This window comes from Dendrobates tinctorius, unplaced genomic scaffold (genome assembly GCF_039654945.1).
Source record: "Dendrobates tinctorius isolate UK_male_01 unplaced genomic scaffold, ASM3965494v1 ptg000473l, whole genome shotgun sequence".
NCBI classification, from domain to species: Eukaryota; Metazoa; Chordata; class Amphibia; order Anura; family Dendrobatidae; genus Dendrobates; species Dendrobates tinctorius.
In genome coordinates, this window is record NW_027362135.1 from 399,758 (window position 1) to 415,738 (window position 15,981).

The following is a 15,981-nucleotide window of genomic DNA, read 5'->3' on the forward strand; positions in this document are numbered from 1 at the left end:
AGACCTAATATATATGTACAAGTATATCAGAGGGCAATACAGAGATCTCTCCAATGAACTGTTTGTACCAAGGACGGTGACAAGAACAAGGGGGCATTCTCTTCGTCTGGAGGAAAGACAATTTCTGCACCAGCATAGAAGAGGGTTCTTCACGGTAAGAGCAGTGAGGCTCTGGAATTCTCTTCCTGAGGAAGTGGTGATGGCCAACTCACTGAATGAATGTAAGAAAGGAATGGAGGCTTTTCTTGTGAGTAACAGTATAGAAGGTTACGAATAACAGAATATTATAGGTAGATGGGTGACCGAGCTTAGGGGAAGGAATTTTTTTCCCTATGGAGAAAATTGGCTTCTACTCTGTGGGTTTTTTGCCTTCCCCAGGATCAACAATGCAGAACAGCTGCACTAAAAATAGGCTGAACTAGATGGACATAAGGTCTTCCTTCAGCCTTCAAAACTATGTTCAAAACTATGTTAATTCATATCTAAGTTTTGGAGGATGTTTTGCAAGAGATTGGGTATTAGTTTGACTTTCTCCTCTGTCTACCATCCCGAGGCCAACAGTCAGATGGAGAGGACTAATCAGTCTAGTCAGAATAGATATTGCAGTGTCTTGCCACATCTCAGCAGGATGATTCGTGTTCCTCATTGCCCATGGCTGAGTTCGCATTTAATAATTGGGTTTATCAGTCCACTGGCACCTCTCTGTTTTTCTGTAATTACAGTTTTCACCCCACATTTGGTGAATTTACCAGGCTGGATTTGGGGTGTCCAAGGGCGGATTCGGCGGTTCAACGGTTGGGGGAGGTTTAGAGGGAGGTTCACATTGAGGTTGCCCAGGGCAGACAGAAACATTTTGCTGATAAGCGACGATCTGTAGGACCTAAGTTTCTGGTAGGAGATAAAGTGTGGTTGTCTACCAAAAGCATTTGTCTGAAACTTCCTTCCATTAAGCTGGGTCCCAAGTCTATTGGTCCGTACAAGATCACTGAGGATGTCAACCCAGTTGCCTTTTGCTTATGCTTGCCTCTGTCGCTTCGGATTTCCAAATTATTTCATAGGTCCCTTCTTAAACCGTTTGTATTTTCTGCTGCTGATTCTCCTCCTCCTCTGCCTCCTGTTTCTGTGGATGGTCATACTGAATATGAAGTTGAACGTGTTGTCGACTCTCGGAGGGTTCGCAGCTCGCTTCGGTACTTGGTACATTGGAGGGGTTACGGTCCGGAGGATCGATCTTGGGTCCCGGCGTGATCGGTTGGTTTGCACATTTCATACACGATTTCATGGGAAACCTGAGGGTCCGGTGGCCCCCCTTGAAAGGAGCGCACTCCCATGATCCAGGACAGGTTTTGTTTTGTCTCTCCTTTCCCGGTCTGGTCATATCAGGGGTTACTTTTCTCTGCCTTGTTCCTGTGTCAGGTCTACTATATATCAGTGCTGAACTTGTGTGCAATGCCAGTTATATTGCTTGCCTTCGGCGTGTGTTGCTGGCTCTGGTGAGTCCCTGATTTGTCCTGCTGCGTTTATCTGACCCTGTTCCTTATCTCTCTGTGTGTTTGGATTCCCCGGTACTTGACTTTGGCTTGTCCCTGACTTGATTAGTGTCTCCCTTCTGATACCTCTGCTACTGACAGATACTGAGCTGCTGCTCTCACGACACAGTGTTTTGGATTTCCCCTTTGTACTACATTATTGTCTGGTTACCACTTGGCTCTCTGATTATTCTGTTGTAAACCTAGTGGTTGTTTTGCTGTATTACTGCTGGTCTACTTGTGAGCAGGATATTCAACTCTCTCATCTCTGCTGCCATCTAGAGGAGTTGGTGTGCTCTGCTTAACCCTCCATATCACAGCGTGACAACCTCAGCCACCATAAAAGACGCATCTATTAGATGCATCAATTCTGGCACTTTGTCCAGCTTTTCCCACTTGTCCTGTGGCATTGGCAAGTGGGGTTCATATTTGTGGGGTTGATATCACCTTTGTATTGTCTAGTGACATTAAACCCATGGCTTAGTAATATAGAGGCATCTATAAGACACCCATTCCCATTCATTACTAATCCTATAGTTGTCACAAAACGCAATGACCCATTGGGGGGGGTCGGTCAGTGGACAGTGCAACAAACAATGGGATGGAAATGGGGAGAGGAAGGACCTACCGATAGGGAATGAGGGATGGTCACCACCTGACCTCAAACCTGAGCCTGTAGCTGCACTCCCCTAACGTCCTAAGTGGGTCGTTCCCCCCCACCGCTGTCAGGAATCTTGTTCCTCGCTGTCACCTAGCACTACCCTGGCTAGTGCTCATGCCTGCAAGGGCGCTAGCATCACCACTGCAAATTGTACAACACAGGGAACAGTGACAAATATGAGACAGACGAGGAGAAAACACCAAACTTTCCTTAATAGCCTTCTCTGCTGCAAAGCACCGCACAGTAGAAGAAAGGCACCCAGACCACAAACTCCACGAAACCAGCAGATTCACCACTGGACCCAGAGAGCTCCTTACTGGAGGCTTGGTCAACATAGATTGCTCTATCACAGACCGTCATCTGATGCATCAGGTGACCATTTAAAGGATGGTGGGAGTGGTCGCCACCCACATCAGCTGGTCTAGCATCTCTGCAGTTGTTACTAGGGAAACTGACATTAACCCCTTCTGGCCTGAAAGCAAAAAAGCTACATTTAAAACATAGTGGAACCAGAGCTGCCACGTATCCAAAAATGGATCGTGAGAATAGTTATATGGAAAATAAAGACACAGCCAAAATAAAATTGTTTAATAGAAATAAAAGAGAACACACTTTTCCATTTTTATTTAAAAATGACAAACACATTTATACTCTCCTAATTCCACTGAATGCTTCGTCTCCTGTAATAAAACAAAAATAAAAAAAACAACCATATTCTTAACCTGTCCGACGTTCTGTCCCATGCTGTAATCCATGTCTGGGGATAAATAGTTTTCAACCTGGATGGTGCCAAGATGTGACCATCCAGGCTGAGAACTATTTGGCAATGAGCTACTGCGATCACAGCATCAGTGACCTCATCAAGGTTACTGCGGGTCATTGAGGCTGTGTTCACAGCCAGGCTAAACTGCGGTGACCTCAGCATCGTGAGAAAAAGTCTCTGAGTTCACGGCAGATCACCGTGAGAATTCACCCTACAGTGGTTCTCAGCCTGGACGGTCGCATCTTGGCACCGTCCAAATTGAATACTATCGGGGGGTCTGGAAGAAAGAATTGCAACTTTGAAACTCATCAAAGAAAATGAAGACTTCCTAGACAGAACAGAAGCATCTTTACCATCTTTACAGAAGGTGAAGAAAGTGTCAGAGAACCTCCAAAAGCAGACGAGTGGAAGCATGTGACCAAAAGAAGCAAGAAGACCATGGAGACATCACCAACCATACAACTGAGAAACCGATACCAAGGCCTTGTGGAGGACGAAGATGGCACACCTAAAGATGAGGCACTACCAACAAGCAAAGAAGAAAAGGGCACACAGCAACACCCATAAGTGACAACAAAAAGTACAGCCAAGAAGTGAAGAAGAGTGGTAGTGGTGGGAGACTCACTACTGAGAGGCACAGAAGCAGCCATCTGCAGAACGGACATAACCACCAGAGAAGTATGCTGCCTCCCAGGTGCGAAGATCAAGGATGTGACCGATAGGATACCAAAGCTCATCAGTTCCAAGGACATCCACCCATTTCTTCTGATACATGTTGGCACCAATGACACGGCAAGAAAAGACCTACTGACAAACTGCAAGGACTTTGAAGATTTGGGGAAGAAAGTAAAGGAACTGGATGCACATGTAGTTTTTTCTTCTATGCTTCCAGTAGACGGGCATGGCAACAGGAGATGGAAAAGGATCCTTGATGCGAACAACTGGCTAAGACGAAGGTGCAGACAACAAGGACTCGGATTCCTGGACCACGGTGTGAATTACCTGTACGACGGACTCCTCACCAGAGACGGACTACACCTCAACAAACCTGGAAAACACACATTCGCCAGAAGACTCGCTTCACTCATCAGGAGAGCGTTAAACTACAAGAAGAGGGGGTGGGAAGAAAAATGTTAGACACAAACATGAAAGGGAATCTGTCACCTCAATCTTCACAAACAAAAAAAAAAAAAATAATTTTCAGGAAATTCTAAACAGTTTCTCCCTTGCGCTCGCGCTTATAATATGTGGCATTTAACATTCAACACATGTACTTCCTAAACAAAATCTGTATGTGGAGTAATCCCTTTAACACCTTTGCCTGCCTTTGATTGAACAAAATGGTGGCGCTATGTTTCTTTATGGCAATTCGGCCGGGTATATATAAGACCACGTTTATGGACGTTAGCGCTTTTGTGCACACATTGCAAAACGGCACTATGCGATAATATGTGACTGAACAATTGACACAAGCGCAGCTGTAAATGTCTCCCTATGTACAAGATGGCTGCGGTCATTCTCCTGCAGATGTGCTATTGTGCACTTTGAACGCCGACTCTCTCCTCCTCCTCCTCCTCACAGGTGAGCCATGTGCTAATTATACAGAAAAGAGTATACATGGCTTCAGAACGTTAAACACACCATGCTGTTTTTCCCTGAGGAAGCGACCTCTTGTGTGGCGATACGCGTGGGATCTCATCCCACACACTGGCTCCCCTTATCCCTGGTGGCGCTGCTGGCTTTTTTTCATGTTTCTGGGACATACCATTGCCCTGATTCTCAGCTTCTCTGCACCTTAGTGCAGGGTTCCCCAACTCCGGTCCTCAAGGCCCACCAACAGATCATGTTTTCAGGATTCCCTGTGTATTGCACAGGTGAAGCAATTATCACCCGAGCAATACTAAGGAAATCCTGAAAACATGACCTGTTGGTGGGTCTTGAGGACCGGAGTTGGGGAACCCTGCCTTAGTGTGTTTTTACACACTTATTCAGTCTTACCATCTCTTGGACATTTCTCTTCGTTATTTGTCCTTCACATTTGACTCCGTGATAAAATTCCCCCCTTTGAGGGGTTACCATTGTTTCACATTAGCAACTGGATATTTTTTCAAACCAGTTTTTGATCACAAATGCTGTTGGACCCTCTTTTGGTATTGTATACTCATTGTTACATTTTGTCATTTGTCCCTCTCTATATATGCAATTTTTTTGCACATATTATATTTATATACATTTTTTGTGATCCATGCTTGTACATTTGTAGGCATATATTTCTAAACCCAATTATATTTATTCATTCAGCGCCTTTCATGGGAGCCTGCTGTGGTTTGCCATTGCCTTTATACTTTTCAGCCTGGGGGGCGATCACAAGGCAGTGGCCCTCCAGTTACGGTGCTTTTGCCCTGTTTGTCTCTGGTCGCTGCATTAAAGAAGCAGAGATAACAGGCTTTAAAAACAGGGTGGTACATAGATATGGGAACAGAACAGAGCTTGCTGCATATACATGTGATATAGAAGAGTTAATGGTTTGCTTTTATATCCCTTTAAATGCCTTTAATTCTCCATTTGCCTTTCATTCATTCTTATGGCGCTGCAGTTTTGCCTGTCTCCTCTTCAAGGAAAAAATGCTTCTTATCATATACTGTATGTTCTCAAAAGTCAGCCACAGCGTGTTCTGGGTACATTGTAAACATGGTATGACCCTGGAGGTGATGGTGGGGGCCACATGAGCTCCATAGAATTTCATGTTGTTGTAAATGGTATAAAAGATTGCCTTGTATTTCATTACGTCAGATAAACTGATTTGACCATGGCTTGTGTGTTGAGTCTCTTGTCTCCAAGCGCTTGTCATCAGAAGGGTGAAAAAACCTCATAATCCGGACTCATTGGTGATCTGGCATACCTGACGCTTGGTCAGAACAAAAAACAGCTACGACAGTTTTTGACGCCCAACGGGGGCCGTGGAAACCAGTCTATTCGGAATCCGTATGTGGGAGCTTCCTGGGAGGTTGAATATGCAGAATCCAGGCTGCAGCAGGTGAGTGTCATGATCCGAAGTGGATCTGACAGTTTTAAATGCACAAAGTGAACTTATTTCCTTTGGCTTGGTGCCAAAGTGGTGTGATTGCCCCCGGTGGCCATTAGAATTATTACATGTGGTGTCGTTCATTGCCCCGGTGGTGGTGAGTGGTATCACACTTTAGTTTTAAAGTGCATGTTAATTATAAAGCAGGTGTGACGCTCTATAAAGGAGTGTTAGGTGTGTGTGATCACTTGTTGGTGATATTGATTGTGTCATTTTCAAGTAAGCCTGGGTGAAAGATGGAGCTGAACATGAGTCCTGTGCAGCGCAGCCAGAGGGGTTGGGTCAGCTATGGAGTCTGCAAGGAGTGCTGGCATGGATTGGTGGAGTTCTACAATGGTGTCTGCAAGAAGGGCTGGCATGGCGTGGTGGAGTCGCAGTTTATGGTGTCGGCAGGAAGTGCTTGCATGGCTTGGTGGAGTGGCGACTATGGTGAGAGTTGCACTCAGCATGCTGGACTTGGTTGCTGAAAGCTGGACTCAAGCATGCTTAACTTCTTGGCAGAAAAGTTGGACTCGAGCATGTTGGCCTTTTTGTCAGAAGCTGGACTCATCCTTGGGACTCTGTTTACTGGGCAGCTGCAACTGGTGGTGGACTCTGCTCCAAGGCTGCACTATGGTGATGGATCCGGGTGGAGGAGAAGATGCACGCAGGTGGTGGGCTCTGTTGCTAGGAGCGTACGCAACAGAGCAAAGCTAAGTGGTGTTTCCCCTGTTTTGTCATCTTTCCTCATGTGTGTTTTAGTGCAGTGGTGGGATTAGTTTCCGCACCGACCAATTCCCTAGTGAGGGTTTAGGTCAAGGCGAGCTAGGGTTTAAGGTACGCGTGCGTCGCCCGGTGCGGAACCGGCATAGGGAACGTTAGGAGTGCAAGGACACTGGCTCAGGGGAGCTCAGGAGGTCTCCACTTCCCTATTCCCTACCGCAGGGCCCACCATTGTTAATGTTTCCCAGTTTCCCCTTTATTATTTAAATTCACCTTACTGGAGGCGGGGTTTCCAGACTTTTGTATATATGTGTAATGTCTAAATTCGCCAGTTGGAGGCGGTGTATCCAGCTGCACGTGTTTATTATTTAAATTTGCCCCACTGGAGGCAGTGTATCCAGGGTCACGTGTGTTATGGGTTCGCCTTGCGGTAGTCGCTGCGTCCAGACACACGTGACCGTGACAGTGAGAACATTTATTCTTACATTGATTCTGCATCTGTATTATCTGTTAAACTGTTCTGGTAATATACTAACTGGTTGTGTACTGGTGTACTGTGTAGCACGGAGCCTGGGATAGACTCTGTGCAGCGTCTACTTTGGATTGGCAGTAAATCATATGAGACTGTATTTTGTATAGGGCTGGGGTTTTTGGTTGGTTTGGTTTTCATTGATTCTTGTTGTTTAAGAAGTTGGCTTTGGTGTTCTCAGAGTGTCAGTGGACACGACACGGCTGTAGATTAAGGTGTCAAATATCCAAAGTGCAAGATAGGCAGGCTGTGTGAATCCTTGTATATATGTCTATGAGAACCTCTGAATGAGATGAGAGAGGAGTAATTGAGATAAGGGATTTTTGTTATCTTCTCTTTGTAAAATCAAATGACCGCTGAAAAGTGAGAGGAAAAAAAAAATTCCCTGAATGAGCACGCATGAATGAATTTGCACCATTCTGTGAAGATTGCACAGGAGTTCTAGGGGTACTGAGTCAAGGGGCAGAGCCCTACAGAATTTTTTCATGGACTCCTAATATTTTTACCTTTCCAGTTCTAGTGCAAGGTCCAGGACGGGTACTTTACAGATATTTCAATCTGCATCTGAGATTGAATGAATTGAGTAATGGTATAGCTCGTGTTATATGTGGTATGACATTGGAAAGTTTTCTGGAATGGCCAGGCAAGGGCAAGGCGTGGATACTCACATTATACAGTTATTTGTCCATACAGTGAAGTTCAGTGGTCACCAGAGATTGATGAGGGTTTTGAGGAGATTGATTTTGATTAAGTCTAAAGAACTACGGAATTCTGTGAAAGATGCTACATTCTGATGGGAGGAGGGAAAGATGCCGCTGCGCAGTTTTTCTTCTCCCTTCGCTCTTATCTCTGCCGAGTGTCTAATGGGAGGATTTATGGATCTGCGCTCAAAATTCTCTGTATTTCTATCCTTAGTAAGGTACGCGCTGAGAGATCTGTGGTTTGTTTAAAGCAACAGTGCTGTACCAAAAAAGGTGGAAAGAAACTGTGCCTATTTTAAGGAAATTTGTGGAAGATTGTTTGATCTTCAGTGTGATTGAAAGATGGGTAAAAGATTCACCTGCTTCAAGTTGAGTGATTGATGCGTAGCTGACTGTGGATCAACAGAGGAGGTAGCCGACTGTATGGCTGATAAAGTAGGTTAGAGGCCTATCACACCTGGGCCTTCTTACTTTAGTCAGCGGGTTTTTTTGTTGTGGGTGAGAGGCGAAGGCAAGGAGCCTTCTTGATACACTTTGGCAGGCTCACTCTGACTTGCTATGTGTGGGCTGTGAGACAGAGGTCCAGACACACAGAAGGGCATTTCAGAAGAAAGATGAGCTGTCTAAGTTGAAGCTGCCTTCCCACAATCCATGGAGCTGGGCTGGAAGGAAAAAGGCCTATTCCTATCCTAGCCAGCTGATCTAATGGGTGAGAGGCAGAGAGCCTTCTCGTTACATCCTGTAGGTCTACCGGGTGAGAGGCAAGGATCCTTCCCGCTACACCTTGACAGGCTCTCTCTGATTTGCTAAGTGTGGCCTGTAAGACAAGGTCCAGGCACACTGAGAGGGCATCTCAGAAGAAAGGTGAGCTGTCGGCAGAAAAAGGTTGAAGCCATGGGCAACTTTTTCTGTGTACGGTCGGTGCCCCCAATGGGATCCAAGACAGCTATGCAGATTGTAAAAGACAGAGAAGGAAAGGAAGCAGTGAAAGATGTGAGACCAATATTGAAAAAGGCAAAAATGCCAGAGTGTGGATGTTTGGATGTACAGAAATGGCACAGTTTCAGAGAGGAGAATAGGGGGTGGATAAAAGACAAAAAGAAAGAGCACCAAGTGAATAAATGGTGTCGTGTGGCAGAGGAAATACAACAGTATGGATTTAAAGAGACTACAGTGGCAAGTAAGGAGTATTATGACTGTTTTGATACACAAAAATCTATGACTGCTAGCGCCCCACCTCTGCATAATCAGAGACCGAGACAAAACAGTTGGACTTGTAAGCACTGTGGTCAGCCAAACTTAGGCTGGAGAAACACTTGCATGACCTGTACTGCAACCCGACCTAAGCAAATTGCACTAAATCCTGTTCGGACAAGATCACATGTAGTGACAGAGGAAGCTGACTCACTAGAGAGAGCATTGACTTTTGGGGAAGAAGCTAGCAGTGGTCCTGAGGAAGAAGAAGCTGGGGAACAGTATGTCACCCCCACCGATCATCCAGTCACCTCCACGACCAGACCCATGACCAGAGAAACATCCACATCAAGACCGAGAAGGGTGACTAGAATAAGACAGATACAGGAGTATTATCCCTGGAGCCCCTCTGATCAGCTGGCTATGTTAAAGCAGTTGCCTAACCCTGAAAACCAACCATTCCCATTTTATAGACAAATAAAGGAAATACAGCGGACATACAGTGGGGAAAAAAAGTATTTAGTCAGTCAGCAATAGTGCAAGTTCCACCGCTTAAAAAGATGAGAGGCGTCTGTAATTTACATCATAGGTAGACCTCAACTATGGGAGACAAACTGAGAAAAAAAAATCCAGAAAATCACATTGTCTGTTTTTTTTTTCATTTTAGTTGCATATTATGGTGGAAAATAAGTATTTGGTCAGAAACAAAATTTCATCTCAATACTTTGTGATATATCCTTTGTTGGCAATGACAGAGGTCAAACGTTTTCTGTAAGTCTTCACAAGGTTGCCACACACTGTTGTTGGTATGTTGGCCCATTCCTCCATGCAGATCTCCTCTAGAGCAGTGATGTTTTTGGCTTTTCGCTTGGCAACACGGACTTTCAACTCCCTCCAAAGGTTTTCTATAGGGTTGAGATCTGGAGACTGGCTAGGCCACTCCAGGACCTTGAAATGCTTCTTACGAAGCCACTCCTTCGTTGCCCTGGCGGTGTGCTTTGGATCATTGTCATGTTGAAAGACCCAGCCACATTTCATCTTCAATGCCCTTGCTGATGGATGGAGGTTTGCACTCAAAATCTCACGATACATGGCCCCATTCATTCTTTCATGTACCCGGATCAGTCGTCCTGGCCCCTTTGCAGAGAAACAGCCCCAAAGCATGATGTTTCCACCACCATGCTTTACAGTAGGTATGGTGTTTGATGGATGCAACTCAGTATTCTTTTTCCTCCAAACACGACAAGTTGTGTTTCTACCAAACAGTTCCAGTTTGGTTTCATCAGACCATAGGACATTCTCCAAAAAACTACTCTGGATCATCCAAATGCTCTCTAGCAAACTTCAGACGGGCCCGGACATGTACAGGCTTAAGCAGTGGGACACGTCTGGCACTGCAGGATCTGAGTCCATGGTGGCGTAGTGTGTTACTTATGGTAGGCCTTGTTACATTGGTCCCAGCTCTCTGCAGTTCATTCACTAGGTCCCCCCGCGTGGTTCTGGGATTTTTGCTCACCGTTCTTGTGATCATTCTGACCCCACGGGGTGGGATTTTGCGTGGAGCACCAGATCGAGGGAGATTATCAGTGGTCTTGTATGTCTTCCATTTTCTAATTATTGCTCCCACAGTTGATTTCTTCACTCCAAGCTGGTTGGCTATTGCAGATTCAGTCTTCCCAGCCTGGTGCAGGGCTACAATTTTGTTTCTGGTGTCCTTTGACAGCTCTTTGGTCTTCACCATAGTGGAGTTTGGAGTCAGACTGTTTGAGGGTGTGCACAGGTGTCTTTTCATACTGATAACAAGTTTAAACAGGTGCCATTACTACAGGTAATGAGTGGAGGAAAGAGGAGACTCTTAAAGAAGAAGTTACAGGTCTGTGAGAGCCAGAAATCTTGATTGCTTGTTTCTGACCAAATACTTATTTTCCACCATAATATGCAAATAAAATGAAAAAAAAACAGACAATGTGATTTTCTGGATTTTTTTTTCTCAGTTTGTCTCCCATAGTTGAGGTCTACCTATGATGTAAATTACAGACGCCGCTCATCTTTTTGAGTGGTGGAACTTGCACTATTGCTGATTGACTAAATACTTTTTTTCCCCGCTGTATAAGTGTACCTGGGCAGACCTAGAGAGCTTGGTGAGTTCAAAGGCAGGTGACGTACTAGGACACATAATTAAAACACATACAGATATGACAAAGGATCAAGCTCTGGGCATGGATGATAAATCTGCACGGTCTGGGGAGACATACTGTGAATCCCTAAAACAATGGGCTATAGTGAAACAATCAGAGCAGTCCATTCTCCTGACTGACGTGACACAGCAAAAAGGAGAGTGTAGAGATGTACTTCAGACGGTTACAGCTGAAATGGGCAGACATGGGGTACAGTCCCATAAGCCCACTCGATGTTAAGATACTGCTAAATGCATTCATTGACGGTATGAGCAAGGGCTTACGAGACGCAGTAAAGACAGCCAGACCTGAATGGAGAAATGTAGATCCAACAGATCTCCTAAAGGTGGCAAAAGGAGTTCAACAGACTAGGACAATAAGACGACCTGTCATGTATGCTGGAACACAAGGAAAACAGTGGAGACGTAGCAAGAGACCTAAGGACACAGAAACAGTGAGGTGCTGGAATTGTGGTGAGAATGGACACTATGCCAACCATTGCAAAAACCCTACAAAGGAGAGTAAGCAGACCAATCTTCCACCTCCTCCACATACAGACTAGGAAACTGGCAACCCAGTGTCAAATGTGTGCCCTGTTCTTGTCCCCTCCGGACCTGGTCCTGCCTTGATGACCACCATAACAATGCCGGGAGGGAAAGAGGCAGAATTTTTGATTGACACTGGGGCAGCCGGGACTGTGGTACACAAAGATTTGATAATGCCAGACATGATTACTGATGAGATTGTGGAATGTGTGGGGGTAGAGGGGCAAGTGACAGAAGCCCCTATGACTAAACAAATAAGACTAAAATTGCGAGATAGCCAAGAGGTACTTACAAAACTTATTGTTAGTGACAATACCCCTATGAATTTACTGGGAGCAGATGTGCTGAGTGCGATCCCGGCCATCATACAGGACTCTCCTGAGGGTATTACCGTCACAAGTCCCCTCTCAGATAAACATTTGTGTAAGATTGCGGCAATGGTGTATATGACAAAAGCGGTGAAACTAACACCTGACACCAAAATGCCTGAGGATGAGGAAATGGGACAGGTACCCGACACTGTTTGGGCAAGGGGAAAAACTGATGTGGGTCGGCTGCCCATTCCCCCCTGTCATGATTAAATTGAAAAAAGGAACCACTCCTCCTTGTTTAAAGCAATAATACCCCTTGAGCCTAGCCAAATCAATGGCCCTGAGCAGAGATATTGAAGAGTATGTTAAGGCAGGGGTTCTGGTGCAAAGATCTTCCCCCTGCAACACCCCTTTGTACCCCATTAAGAAAAAAGGACCGAAGGGTTCCCCTGACACTTACAGGATAGTTCATGATTTAAGGGCTATTGATGATGTTACAGAGAGTGTGACCTCAATTGTCCCTGACCCCCACACACAATACTGTCACAGATCCCAGCAACGGCAGCATGTTTCACAGTCATTGATTTAGCAGGTGCATTTTTCTCTGTACCCCTGCACCCTGACAGTCCGTATCTTTTTTTCTTTACTCATGAAGGTAAACAATATTGTTGGACAGTCCTCCCACAAGGAGGAAAGAACTCCCCTACCATCTATTCAACAGCAATAGCAGGTGTCAGAGACACCGCACTACACTTGCTCATAGAGCCAGTGCGCGTGTCCTGAGTACAGAAGCAGTGCTAAACGAGGTACAGGAGGGATAAACAGACGGGAGGTCAGACAAAGCCAAAGGTCATACACAGGATCACAGTACAGTACCAGGGAGGAGACAGAGCGGATAATCAGGGCCAAGCAGAGATCAAAACCAAACAGACATAGGAGGTACCAGGCAGAATCCAAAGCGATATCCAGAGAACAGACCGAGTCATACACAGAGAATCAAGTAACCAGAACACAGCACAAACACACTCAGGGGTCACCACACAATGCCAAGGGCGAAAGTATAACCGACAGGGATGGGAGCGTCCTGAGGCTATAAGAAGCTTCTCCCAGAACCAGGGAGAGGCCACAATCATAGCCCCAGGTGTGCAGGTAAGCCTGCACCGGGATCACAACCTTTAACCCCCGAAATGCCAGTCATCAGTATTGGTTCCATACATTAACCCCACGTGTGCGAGTCAAACCCGCACTGAGATCATGACAGCAGGGGTCCTTGAGCAATGGCAACCACCTCATCCACAGGTAGTACTTTTGCAGTACGTGGATGACCTCCTGCTGTTCTGCCTGGACCAGACGTCCTGCAAGGAAGCTACAGTCTCCTTGCTATGTTTTTTAGCAGAAAAGGGTTGCAAGGTCTCACGTGACAAATTACAGTATTGCAAACAAAAGGTGACATTTTTGGGACATTGTATTGCCGAAGGTACGAGACACCTGACAGGAAACAGGCAATTCACAATCTCCCTCTACCCAGGTCACATCAGCATCTACGCACCTTCTTAGGCTTAGTGACCTACTGCAGGCCTTGGATAAGGTCCGCTTCACAAATGATGCAACCACTTTATGACTGCTTGTAATCAGACCCCTATGACCTCACTCAAGAAGCAATTGATTCCTTCCATTCTCTCAAACTGCTCATTGTGTCAGCCCCGGCCTTAGGCATTCCAAACTATGACCAGCCATTTTTCCTGTTTTGCACAGAGCAGGGAGGACATGCTACCGCAGGACTGACACAACAACATGGAGGGAAACAGAGACCAATAGTTTACTACTCAGCACAATTAGACCCAGTGATCAGAGGGTCACCTACGTGTGTCCGTGCGGTAGGAGCAGCTGCACTACTACTAGGAAAGGCATGTGAGATCACACTGACGTTTCCTTTGACAATCTATTCCCCACATGACATCAATTCCATACTCGTACAAGTTCAACCAAAACATCTGTCTATGGCCAGACAGCTCCGACTTGAGTGTGCTCTACTAATTCCTGAGTATGTCACCCTCAAAAGGTGTAACGTTCTGAATCCAGCCACCCTCCTGCCTGTGGATTCAGAAAAGGGGGAATTGGTGACCGCATTAGCGAATGAGGAAGAATACTTTGACATGACACAAGAACATGTCTGCATAGAACTGATGAGTCAGGAGACAGTCGGGTTTGCACACGTTCATGAAAAACCTGTTCCTAATGCAGATTTTGAGTTTTTTGTAGATGGCTCCAGATACCACCAGGATGGACGATTCTACACTGGATATGCAGTAGTATCCTCACATGAGGTAATCCGAGTGGAACCACTCTCTCCTCACATGTCAGCGCAGGAGGCAGAGTTGAAGGCACTCACTGAGGCGTGTAGAGCCGCTGCAGGTAAAGTCGCTAATATTTACACTGATTCAAATTATGCATGGGGAATAGCCCATGATTATGGCCCTATCTGGAGAAGCAGAGCGCTCCTTACATCAGCCGGTAAGCCCATTAAAAATGCAGAGCTGGTGAAACAATTGATGGAGGCATTGATGTTACCAGTCCAGGTTGGCATTGTCAAGGTAAAAGCACACACAAAAGGTGACTCCGTGGAGGTAGAGGGCAACAGAAGGGCGGATGAGGCTGCTAAAGTAGCAGCAAGGCGGCCTAGGGAGCAGTGGACGGTGGCAGGGAGACAGTGTATTCCAGCCACACTGAGCCTTGATGTCCTGAAATCTCTCCAGCAACATGCTGCCCAAACAGAAGGTACACCGGGGGAGACTGGGAGCGGAGCTGAACTCGAACGGAGTATGGGAGAATAAGGATAAGTTGTGCCCACCAAAGTGCCTGTTCCCGATTATGGCGCAAGCAACACATGGCCCCACTCAGACCTCAAAAAGTCACATGTGTGCCATGGTGGATGCCTTCTGGATTGCTCCTGGTTTCAGTTTAGCAGCCGCGAAACATGTACAATCATGCCTCATCTGTGCACAGCATAACCCAGGTAAAACAGTAAAAGTCCCTAAGAGAGCGACACCTAGGCCTCTCTACCCGTTTCAGAGACGGCAGATTGACAACATACAGCTACCAAGGTAGGAGTGTATGCAAATATCCTAGTATGTGTAGATCTCCTCTCTGGTTGGCCGGTATGGTGTCACAGAAACCATAGAAACAGATAGGGGTACACACTTCATGGGAGAAATAATGAGGGAAGTCATGCAGGCCCTGGGTGTACAGCAAGCATTTCATACACCATATAGGCCACAAAGTAGTGGGAAAGTGGAAAGACTAAATGGGACACTTAAACTGAAAATTCAAAAAATTCATGAAAATTCAAAAAGCCATGGCAGAGACAGGGAAGAGCTGGGGAGAGTGCTTTCCAGACACACTCCAAATAGAAAGACAGGTTTGTCTCCCTTCGAAGTCTTGTTTGGTAGTGCACAAAGACTGGTCTGTACTTCCCACAGGTGCTACAAATGCAGCATGGTTCTATGACAGCCTATGTCCAGGCCTTGCAGGAAAGACTTAATGTGGTGCATCATCCATTCCAGATCCTAATGCCAGTGCAGATGTGCACCAGCTGAATCCAGGTGATTGGGTGGTTATACGCAGACACATGAGAAGGAGCCTGGACCCACGATTTGACAGCCCCTTCCAAGTCCAGCTGACCACATCCACCTCAGTAAAACTTGAGGGAAAGCCCACCTGGATCCACGCCAGTCAGTGCAAGAAGGTCCTGTCAACAGTAGAATGACTGTACTCCTCATCACTT